The sequence below is a fragment of the Ursus americanus genome, chromosome 1 (genome assembly GCF_024610735.1).
Source record: "Ursus americanus isolate L20-20 chromosome 1, mUrsAme1.1.p, whole genome shotgun sequence".
In the NCBI taxonomy this organism is placed as follows: domain Eukaryota; kingdom Metazoa; phylum Chordata; class Mammalia; order Carnivora; family Ursidae; genus Ursus; species Ursus americanus.
In genome coordinates, this window is record NC_142127.1 from 81504694 (window position 1) to 81516582 (window position 11889).

The 11889-nt window shown below is 41.7% G+C and overlaps 1 non-coding gene across 1 annotated transcript; it reads left to right on the forward strand.

Annotated features, from left to right (window-relative positions):
- Window positions 1-1709: 1709 nt before the first annotated feature.
- On the forward strand, window positions 1710-1873 carry LOC123798325 (U1 spliceosomal RNA). Its single transcript, XR_006781248.2, has one exon. It is a non-coding gene; the product is annotated as a U1 spliceosomal RNA (small nuclear RNA).
- The last annotated feature ends 10016 nt before the right edge of the window (window positions 1874-11889 follow it).

Consider the following 11889-nt stretch of genomic DNA (forward strand, 5'->3'; position numbering starts at 1 on the left):
TTCCTTAACCTGATGAAGAATATTCATGAAAACCCACAACTAACATCATATTTACTAAAGAAAGACTAAAATATTTACTCCTAAAATCAAGAACAAGAAGATATATGTTCTTACTGCTTCTATTCAGAATTGTACTGAAGATTCTAGCCAGGGAAACTGGGCTAATAATAATAATAAAAATAATAATAGCACCCAGATTAAAAAGGAAGAAGTAAAACTATGCCTATTTGCAGATGACATTTTTTTGAAATTGAAAATCGTAAGGAGTCTAAAAAAAGAAGAAAATTATTAGAGGTAATAAGTGAGTTCAGCAAGTTTGCAGAGAATAAGGTCGATTATATTTCTATAAGCTATCAACAAACAATCCAGAAATATAATTAAGAAAACAGTTCTGGGCCACCTGGGTGGCTCAGTCAGTTAAGCGTCTGCCTTCAGCTCAAGCCATGATCTCAGGGTTCTGGAATCGAGCCCCACATCAGGTTCCCTGCTCAGTGGGAAGTTTGCTTCTCCCTCTCCCTCTGCCACTCGCCCTGCTTGGGCTCTCTATGTCTCTCTCTCAAATGAATACATAAAATCTTAAAAGAAAAAAAAAATCTATTTATAATTACATCAGGAAGAATAAAATACTTAGAAATAAATTTAACAAAAGAATTGCAAGACTTGTACACTAAAAATAACATTGAAAGAAATTAATAAAAACTTAAATAAATGGAGGCACATCATGTATTCATGGCTTAGAAGACTTAATATCATTACAATAGTGATACTCCCAAACTAATCTATAGATTCAATGCAAGTTGTATTGTTGAGGTGCATATTTACCAGTTTCAAAAGTTATTACAAAGCTACATTAATCAGGGCAATGTACCATTGGCATAAGGATGGATAGAATCAATAGAATAGAGATGAGATTCCAGAAATAAACCCTCATATTTTTGGTGAATTAATTTCCGAAGAATATGACAAGACAATTCAGTGAGGAAAGAATGGTTTTCAGGAAATGGTGCTGGTACAACTGGTTGTCAATATGCAAAAGATTAAGCTGGGCCTGTACCTCACACCATATAAAAAATTAATTCAAAATGAATCAACTAATGTAGACACTAAAAGTATAAAACTCTTAGAAAAAAGATCTAAAATTTTTCATGGTCTTGGTTTAGGCAATGGTTTCTTACGTATGCTGCCAAAAATACAGTAAACCAAAGATAAAAATGGATATATCAGACCTCATCAAAATCAAAAACTGTTTCAGTGGACAGTATCAAGAAAGTGAAAGGATAAGCCACAGAATTAGATAAAATATTTGCAAATCATATATCTGATAAAGGATTAACAGCCAAAATATGTAAAAAAAACACTTCCAACTCAACAATAAAAGATATGTAACTCAATTTTCAAAATGAGTGAAGAATTTGAACAGATAATTTTCCATGTAAGATATATAAATGGACAAGAAGCATATGAAACAATGCTCAATATCATTAGTCACTAGGTATGTGCAAATCAAAGCCACAATGATATATTACTTCACACCCATTAGAATAGCTAAAATTAAAAAAAAAAAAAAGACAAGCTATACCAATTTTGGTAATGATGTGGAAAAACTGAAACCTTCATACATTGCTGGTATGAAGAATGTAAAATGTAAAATGGTGTAGCTGCTTTGAAAAAAGTTTAGCACTCATTCAAATTATTAAAAAATAGTTATATAACTTACCTGGCAGGGGAGATACCATGATCACAAAGGTGGTTTTCCCAGGGCAGGGCTTATCCATTGCACTCCAGATGTGCTGACCCCTGCGATTTCCCCAAATGTGGGAAACTCGACTGCATAATTTGTGGTAGTGGGGGACTGCGTTCGCGCTTTCCCCTGTTAAAAAAAAAAAAGAAGAAAGAAAAAAAAATAGTTATATATAACTATAGATATATATGTTTATAGGATGTATAGGAGATATATATATGTATATATCTATATATAGGTATATTCCTGTTTCATTCCTAGGCATATACACAAGAAAATTGAAAACATATATCCATATAAATACTGGTACACCAATGTGCATAGCAGCACAATTCACGGCATCCAAGAAGTGGAAACAACCCAAATGTGCATCAGCTGTGTTTATCAGAGGATGAACAAAAATGTGGCATATCCTAAAATGGAATATTATTAAGCCATAAAAAGGAATGAAGAACTAATACATGTTACTACATGGATTAAGCTAAGAGAAAGAAGTTAGGCACAAAAGGCTACATAGTATATGGTTCCGTTTATATTATATGTCCAAAGTAAGCAAATCCATAGGGGCAGAAAGTAAGTTAATCGTTCTTAGGGGCTAGGGAAGGTGAGAGTGGGAAGTACACTGCTATAGGTATGGCGGTTTCTTTATATGGTGATGAAAATGTTCTGAAATTAGTTAGTCGTAACAGTTGCGCAACTTTGTGAATATGCTAAAACCCACAGAATTGTACTCTTTAGAAGGGTGACTTTTCCCTAGTATCTGAATTGTATCTCAATTTTAGAATAGAGCCAGGAAAAGATACACTATGTAAATCTTAATCAAAAGAAGTCTGGTGTGATTATATTAATGTCAGACAAATTGGCCTTTGCAAAAACAATATTACCAGGAAAGGAGGAACATTAATTATGATACATGGAATAATTCATCAAGAAAACCTAATAATCCTTAAACGTGCATGTATGCTATTTCAGAGCTTCAAAATACGTGATAGAAAATCTAACAGAACTGAAAGGAGAAATAGATCTACAATTATAGTTTGATATTTCAATACTCTTTTTTTTATTTTTTTTTATTTTTTAAAGATTTTATTTATTTATTTGACAGAGATAGAGACAGCCAGTGAGAGAGGGAACACAAGCAGGGGGAGTGGGAGAGGAAGAAGCAGGCTCCTAGCAGAGGAGCCCGATGTGGGACTCGATCCCGGAACGCCGGGATCACGCCCTGAGCTAAAGGCAGACGCTTTTAACGACTGCGCTACCCAGGCGCCCCGATATTTCAATACTCTTATCTCCACTTAGAAATTTAAAAAAAAAGGAAATCTGCAGGGAGATTGATATAAACAACGCTATTGGTCAAATTGGCATACTCGACACTTACAAAACACTCTACTTAACAATTGCACTCTGCACATTTTTTTCCTAACAGATTTATGGAGATATCATTTAAATACTATAAAATCCGTTCGTTGTAAGTGTACAGTGTGTTGAATTGTAGTAGGTTTACGCAGTTGTGCACCCATAACAATCCAGTTTGGGAACACTAAAAACATGGCAAAAAATTCCCTCATGCTGGTTTGTAGTCAATTGTTTCCATTCCTCACCTCAGGCAACCAGCCATCTACTTTGTTTCTATTGTTCTGTCTTTTCTAAAATTTCACACAAATGAAATCATACAATAAGTAGTCTTTCCTGTCTGGCTTCTTTAATTTAGAAAAATGTCTTTGAGGTTTATCTTGCCTGTTGCACGTGTCAGTATTTGGTCCCATTATTGTGTGGTGGTGTCAGCGTAGAACTATATTATCTGCTCACAAGTTCATGGACATATAGGTGGCTTCCAGGGTTCAGCTATTATGAATTATGCTGCTCTGAACATGAAGATAAACATCTTTGTGTGGACATATGCTTCATTTTTCTTGGGCAAAGAACTGAGAGTGGAACACCTAGGTATATGTAAGTGCACATTTCAATTTTTAAGAAACTGACAAACCGCCCTCCAAAGTAAATGTAGAACTTTATACTATGACCATCCATGTAGGAGAATTCCAGTGTCTTCACATCCACACTGACACTAGGTATTGTCAGTCTGTGATTACACTCTTTCTAGGGTACATGTAGCATCTTTCCATGTTCTTAGTAGCCATTACTATATGTTCTGTAGTAAAGGTATCCTTCCACATATTTAGTCTTTTGATGGAGGGCTGAGACGGGTTGTTTATCTTCGTGTTATTGAGTTCTTTTTAATTGCTGCATACAAAGCCTTGACAGAATGTAGGATTGTTGGTTCACTTGGAAAGTTCGGGAGCTCCCAGGTGAGGGGGGGCAGGAATCTGAAACTGGCTCCCTGTACACAGAGGGCAAGGAGAGACTGAAGAAAGAAGCAAGCCACTTCAGATTGGTAGGTGGCAGGATTAATCAGCAAGGGAACTTACATTTGAGGCTTGTGCGTGGCCCCAAGATGAACAGATCTCTGTGCTCGCCTGCCAGGAAAAATGTTTGTTAAGAGGCCTTACCTGGGTTCAGACGTTCTCAGCAACACACTGCTCTCTCACAGCTGCATCCTGGCAAACCGCTCCCACTTTGGGCATGGTGGGCAGAACATACTGTTGAACCACAGGCTGGGGAGGGGAGGAACGCTTCTGACTGCCCTAGTCCAGCTCACAGGTCAACCAACGCTCAAATCCTCTCAATGACCTCTTCTAACCCTTCACCTCTCTGGTGACCAGCTCTTACAATCTTAAATGCCCCCTTGTCTGTAGTATGTCCTGAGCAGTAGGCCAGGGGTTTCACCAGCAAAGAGGTGACTATTTGGTGCTACCTGGAATTGGAGGCAGATGTCAGAGCGATGACATAGGCACATGCAGGAAAACACACACACACACACACACACACACACACACACACACACACACACATTAAGATAATGACCTCTAAATTAACGATTTTTTTCTACTGAAAGCCCCATGATCCGAACCACTAATTTTTTAAGTCCCCTAAGCTGGGCGGAGGATCGCTCAGGGTATTCACTTGTGTCCTCGTGTAATTTAATAAAGATGATACATTAGTAGACTCATCAGGTATGAATGTACAACATTGTTTGGATAATAGCACAGGTGTCTTCTTGCAAAACAGTAATAATGTCCAAGACCATTCTATTTTGGAGGACAGCTTTTCTTATTAGAGTCATTTAGGTGTTCAGTAAAGACAAGATTTTCAGGCTGTCATTTAAAGTTGTTGGCTGAATTGAGTAGGGACTTTTCCTCTGGGTGCTATAGCAACCTCCAGGCCAGGGGAGGGGGGAAAAGTGGCCAAATAATCATACCAGCAGAAGACAGAATGTGCCCATCTGGCCTTGAGAAGAGGGAAGTTGGCATGTTTTGTCACCATGGGGCAGACTCTCCCCTGTGTCCAGGGAAAACCCAGGGTACAGCAGCCCAACCACACAGGTGGCAGTCACAGACATAGATGTGTGTCTCACAACCATGGAGATTCATTTGGGGCTACCCAACACACATCTGGTGGCATGACTAGTCAGCGCCAAGCTAACTGCTACCCTTAATATGACAGAATGGCTACACAGTTCCAGTAATATCCATCCCATATTCCTGGTATAATTAGGTTGGTTCTGTTTGGCATTTTTTCTGTTCCCAACTTGAAATAAGGGTGCCTTTGTGTTCAACTCTGCACAACCTGAGTTGAACCACAGGAACCCATACCAAATCTGAGCATTGTGACGCATGGCCTTGATGGTGATATTTTTAGGACCCTTCCAGTTAGCAGTTCGATGGGCTGCCTCTGTAGTTTGACAGAAAAGGAATCCCCTTGTCCAGGGTTATTGATAGTATGTGCCACAGGCCAGGTTTCTGGATCAGCATTGATAATATCAGGTGAATTAAGAATACTAGTCCTAGCTTGTTCGTCCTTAATGTACTGCTTTAGTGCCTTCCAGTCCCCTCCCTGGGGTAGTGATAGCCACCATGGCAATCATGACAAGCTAGAGACAGACAGTGCCCACATACCCAATAGTTGGGTTGATCTCTTTGCAAGGCATATGAGCAGGCACACTTTAAAAAGGTATTTCCATCCGGTGCCCATCCCATGACTGGACACCACAGGAAGAGCAGAAGTCTAAGGTTGGAAAGATGGATATTTAGTATGAACTCGTACTGGAGGGTCTTCCCCTTCTGCAAGAATTACATTTGTGGCCTGATCCTTAGATGTTAATGTGCTGCAGCCTTAGGAATTTGTGTATACCATACCTATTGACCAGGGAAAGCAACACTGTCCAGTGTGAGGAGGTGTGCTGGGGATGGGATATGCCAGACCAGGGCCCTACCTTCTTCCCTCTTTCAACGGTGCATTTTTCATTCCAGGTATGGTGTGTTTCAGCAGGTCCAACTTACAGCAGGACAATGGGATCCCAGCGGAGATCTAGTAGTTCCCCCTGATCCAGTGGTACAAAGTAATTCCCCATTCAGGTGAGACGTCCCATTGCAAATTCCAGCCAATGATGCCTTTCCCAGGTGTGATGGGGCTTGCTGTTCTCATCAGCATTACCCCAGTGAGAATCAGAATATTAGCTGTTTCCCAAAACTTATATAACTTTTACAGTATTGGGCATTTTGGTATTGGGCATTGAGCAGTCTGGCATACAGAGCAACCGAGCCTACTGGTTGATGATTCAAATGTATTGAAGCCTGAAGAAGTACTGCCTGGCCAAGGTGACTTTACCTGTTAGTAATTCAGTCTGTTGCTTTAATGTTCCATTCTTCCTTTTGACCAACCCGGCTGCCTGCATGTTACAGGGACGATGGAACCTCCATTCAATGTTTTGTTCTTTTGCCCAATCCTGCAAATCATAACCTTTGAAATATGACCTCTGATCACTGTCTATTCAATGAGGATATCTGTACGTGGTACTTACCTCCTCTAATCCCCTAACGGTGGCAGCCTGGTTTGCATGGCAACAGGGGAAACTTGGGCTAGGCCAGACCAAGTGTTTCCACACAAACCAAGGGATACTTTGAATCCTCACTCAGAGGAAGGGGACAGTATAATTAATTTGCCAACCACTTACTGGTTGGGAACTCCAGTGGATGGTTCCAGACTCCTTTGGCAGTTGCCTTGGTGTTGTCTAGAACACACAGAACATGCTGTTACTGTAATAATCAAGTCAGTGTATTTCAACCCTGCATCCTTGGCAATGCAGCACCCCTCCGGGGTGCTATGGTGGTTGCTCTTTTTAGCACCCAATCTGCTGCATCTATGAAGAGTCAGTTGCTAGGGCTTGTACCCAAGCTAGGGCATCAGCTTCCTGATGGTGAAGGGGTGTCAGCACCTTTATGAACTGGGACATGGGAGACAGTGGGGACTGCCTCAGACTCTTGCAGGGGAACCCAAATGTCTTTCTACATATCCTGACCCCAAAAGGGCTTATTCATGATCATCCACCCCTTGGATTCCCATTGGTCAAGCCATAGGGTTAATCCTTTAGAACAGCCCAACTGTTAGTGTAAAGGGTTAATGGCCAGGGCTCATGAATGAACACCAGCCAGACCACTCTGAGTTTAGCCCAGTAGCTGTCCTGGTTTGTTCCTGTTTCCACCCAGATGGTGTCAGTATTGGGCCGCAGTCTATGTGGATGGGTTGTCCTGAGGAGACCCATCTCCTTACCATGCATCAAGGAGAATATCTCCACTCCCTCTCTATAGGCCGAAGGGGCATCACAGGAATGGGGCAGAGGCATTTAGAAATTCTACATACTCTACAGGGCCTAATAATACTGTATTCCTAGCGACAGTGGGCTGGTGGATAGGGTGCTCCTCTGCTGCAAATAGGGCCTTGGGGTTAAAGTGGGATTTTGAGCCGCAGCAGAAGTGGGTTGATGGAACACATTACTAACCCACCCCTTGATAAGAATGGAAGTTTCTACTATGACATGCTGTTCCTTCGTGAGAAGGTCTACCTGGAGGAGTGCTGTGTCCACTGCTGGGAGCTGTTGCTCTATGGACGTAGATCAGGTTTCTGCTCCCTTCCACAGCTGGGACCCAAATCCTAGGTCTATTCTCTCTTTCTGTTGTCTCTGCCACAGTGCCCAGCTTATACCTTCCAGAGTCACAGACACATCTGACTCAGATGGAAGCCCAGAGCTTCAGCCTGCTTCACCAGTATTTTTGCTCTCTCAAAGATAGCTTGCTACACTGACACTCATTCTCACATGTGTCCTTTCTCTGTCAGGTGGTATACGAGATGGAAGCATTGTGACAGGCCCTTCGAAATAAGAAAAGTCCTTCAAAATCCCCAAATCCTCACAAACTCTTGTATGTCTCTCATGTCCTTAGGGGTTAGATAGGCTTGCACCTTATCAATCATGGTGTCTGGGACAATGTGTGTCTTTACCCAGCCAAAGGACTCCCCAAAAGTTTATGGCAGTGCCTGGATCTTAAAATTCTGTGGGTTCACTGCCCATCCTCTCCATCACAAATGTTCCAGAAACGTCTACAGAGTGTCCTGCAGAAGAGGCAAGTCTTTACATGAAAACATTGTATCATCAATGTAATGGACCCATTTTAGTGATGTGGGGAAGGAGAACAGGGACAGATCCTTGGCTAGCATCTCATGAGATACGGTAGAGCTGTGCAGGTAGCCTTGTGGAAACACTTCAAAGGTCCATTGTTGCCCCTCTCTCATAAAGGCAAAATTCATCTTCTGACTTAGAAGCCAAGGTTTTACTTCTAGGACCTTGGCCAAGGTACCTAAGATGGTGGCAATACAGGGAACAGCCACACAGCTGTGTGGGGGGAGAGCACTACCTTATTCAATTCTTGGTAGTCCAAGGTCATCCACCATGAGCCGTGTGGCTTTTTTACTAGTCTTACCAGGCTATTAGAAGCACTATGGACAGGGCTTACAATAGCTACTTGGTGTAGTTCTTAGATAGTTTCTCCTCTTTCTTTATGTCCCCCACCCCAGGGGGGTGTATATTGTTCTACAGTTACCGTTCTTCATGGGGGTGGTAGATTTACTAGTTTCCAATTGGTGTTTTCCCTCAGAAAAAAATATCAGAGTTTACAGTTTGACTACTCTAACCAGAAGGCAGGGTTCACTGACAGAGGGAATTGCAAATGAAAGTAGCAATGAAGTAGAACACCTATTAGGAAGTTTAAAATGTAAAATACTGACAACACCAAATGCTGTCGAGGATGTGGAGCAAAGAGATTTTTTATTCATTATTGGTGGAAAAGTACAATCACTTTGGAAGACAGTTTGGCAGTCTCTTACAAAGTTAGACAGTGTACTATACAATCCAGCAATTGTGCTTCTAGGTATTTACTTAAATGAGTTGAAAACATATGTCAGCACAAAAACCTGAACTTGAATGTTTATAGAAGCTTTATTCATAATTGTCAAAGAATAGAAGCAATCAAGATGCCTTCAATAGGTAAATAAACTAGTACATTCATACAGTGAAATATTATTCAGTGCTAAAAAGAAATGAGCTATTGAGCCATGAAAAGGCATAAAAAAATCTTAAATGCTTACTGCTAGATGAAAGAAGCCAGTCTGAAAAGACTATGTATTGTATGATTCCAACTATATGACATCTGGATAGGGATGAGAATTAGGAACAAGGCATAAGTAGAGCACAGGGGATTTTTAGGGGGGTAAACTATTCTGTATCATACTGTAAAGGGTGGATACATGACAGTATACATTTGGAAAAACCTGCAAAACTACAATGCCAAGAGCAAACCTTAATGTGAACTGTGGTCTTTATTAATAATAATGTCACAACATTGATTTATCAGTTGTAACAAATGTACCACATCCATGCAGGCTGTTACTAATAGGAGAAAGTCTGGGCAGAGGGAAAGGAAGTATATTAGGAACTCTCTATACTTTCTGTTCAATCTTTTTGTAAATGTAAAACCATTCTGAGAAATGAAGTTTATTAATAATATTTAAAAAAGGAAAACCTCAAGAAGATCTAAACAAATAGAGGCCTATACCATGTTCATGGATAGGAAGACAATATTGTTAAGGTGGCAATTCTGCAAAAAATAACCTATAAATTGAACACAATTTCAACTAAAAAACAGCATTGTTTTTATAGAAATTGACAAATTGGCATGAAAATTTATATAGAAATGCAAAAAACTAAATGACTAAAAGAATTCTAAAGGAGACTAATAATAACATTGACGGACTTGCAATACTTGATTTCAAGACTAGTTGCAAAGCTAGAACAATATTTTGTTTGCAGACAATGAGGATGGGCAGGATTGTGTTCAAGGCTTGAAGTTGTATCTGTTTAATTTAAGCTCTGAGTTGATGCAGACGCAGGGCAATTCTGCCTGAAGTGAAGGAAGGCAGAAGGATCACCTTCCTTTTGGAAAGTGGTTCTTGTACCAAATAGCACAGAATTAACAGGAACTGAGAAACATGCAGTAATTGGACTATATAGGTCTGGAGAAACTCTCAGTGACCATCATGATTTTCAGCTGCTAACACTCTGGCAGGATTCTTAATCTTCCTTCCATCCCTCTTATCATTTCATAAGTCTCCTAAGATCTCCTTCTTCTCAAGCAGGCCCTGTTCTGAGGAACAGACCTAACTCCTCCAACTTCCCTGCTACTTGGGTGTGCCCTGATACTTCCAACCTCACTGGAAGCGTCACAGAGACATGGGGTGAAGCTGGGTGGAGGGAAGCAATACAAAGAGCAGGGGTGTGACTTCGGAGGCTAGGGTTTCAGATATTGCTCTGTTACAGATTTTAATCTTCACAGCCTCTCATCATTAGGTTTCCTTTTTTTTCCCATCTGGAAATGGAGGGAATTGGACCAACTAGGAAATCAACTCCAATGTTCTAGGGTTCTATGATTCTATGGATAATTGACGTGACAAAACCAAATTATAAGTGCTATTTCATCAGCACAGTTGAAATTGTACAATCCACACCCCACTATCTTGGCTGACCTTAAAAACACCTTGTTACAAGTTGATGGAGATGCTCAGAGCAATTCTGAGCGGCATCTTACCTCTGCAATTCTGAGCTGCATCTTATCTCTCTTACTGACAGTGAAGTGCCATTCCTTGATTATGAAGATTCCGTGGTAAAGAATCATCTATTTTCTCTGTGGTCATATCACTTTCAGAAGTATCTAAGGTGATGTTTTTAATGGCGACATTTCAAGGTCAACATTTTCTGTGCTTTCTAATTCGTTATTTTTATAGCATTCTTTATATTCTTCAGACTCTTCTTATTCATGATCTAATTATGTCCTCATATTAAATAAGGGCAGAGGGGTAGGGCTAATATTTTTAATCCTCACTCATAAACTGAAATTTAGATTAAGTGAAGAGACTCTGGGTCATACATCTAGCTATCCAGCATGTAAATAAAGTCCACGAAGGCAGTGATTTGGGGTACGGGGAGGGAGGCAAGTGAGTCTGTTTTATTCACTGAAGTTTTCACGGTGCCTAGAACAGTACCGGACAGAGGAAGTTTTAATAAACATTTGTTGAATGAATAAATGAATGAATGAATCTAATTAGTGACAGAGCTGGGTCTAGAAGTCTCTATACTCTCAGCCATTGCTTCCTTAGTACTGACAAGAGTTGTTCTCTGTCCTCGTGCCCCTCCCCCCCCCGCCCATTTTCCTGTCTTTTCTGAATGCCACTGTTGTCAGGTTTGTGGAAGCAAGGCCAGTGAGCCTTCTCCATGGAGAGGTAACGGGAACCCTTGCCTCACAATGACAGAAGAAGGAAAGGAGGGCATTTATGGGGACACCCCTCAATTCCCCCATGAGTCAGAGAAGGTCCGCTGGGTGCCTCTGTCCCGAGGGCGCTGGTCTCACTCTGGCGGCGGCGGTGGCGGCGGAGGGGGAATTCTCTGGAGCCCCTTGTGGCCGGGGCTTGGCAGGCTCCGGCGGCTGTCACTCTTGCGGTCCCCGCCGGGCGGCGGGCTGGTTGCGGCAGGAGGCGGAGCGGCAGCGCTCCCCATTCCCGGACACTGCAGCTGGGGCGCAGCCGAGCGGCAGGCTGGCGGCCGCATGGGGAGGCGGGGCGGAGGCGGGGCCGGGGCGGAGAGGCGGGGCCGGAGCGGGGCGGGGGCTTGGGGAGCCCGGGCCAGGGCGGCGCTCAGACTGGGC